The sequence below is a fragment of the Apis dorsata genome, unplaced genomic scaffold, assembly GCF_000469605.1.
Source record: "Apis dorsata unplaced genomic scaffold, Apis dorsata 1.3 scaffold_127, whole genome shotgun sequence".
NCBI classification, from domain to species: Eukaryota; Metazoa; Arthropoda; class Insecta; order Hymenoptera; family Apidae; genus Apis; species Apis dorsata.
The window spans coordinates 1,020,391-1,020,756 of record NW_006263420.1 but is presented as its reverse complement, the minus strand read 5'-3'; positions in this window follow the sequence as shown (position 1 = coordinate 1,020,756).

The following is a 366-nucleotide window of genomic DNA, read 5'->3' as shown; positions in this document are numbered from 1 at the left end:
GCAATGTTCAAAACTTGTGGCTTTGATTCAAAAATCTACCTGTCGCGAAATGTTTTCTTGCACTATATTTTATTACATTTTTTGTACGGAAGAAACATGAAAAACTAAATATTTTTACATTTCAAATTTAAATTCAAAATAAAATGTCAAATAACTAATTCTTTCGATGCATTCTGATGAAATAGATAGAGAAATTAAATATTATTTATTATCACATGATAATATGATAATAACTATTATTATAATATAATCATTATAATTATAGCATATGCATCATCATTATTATTGTATAATTTCTAATATTACGTTAAAACTTATTCATATAACGTTAATTATTAATATCGTTTTGTTAAAAACGCCATGTGC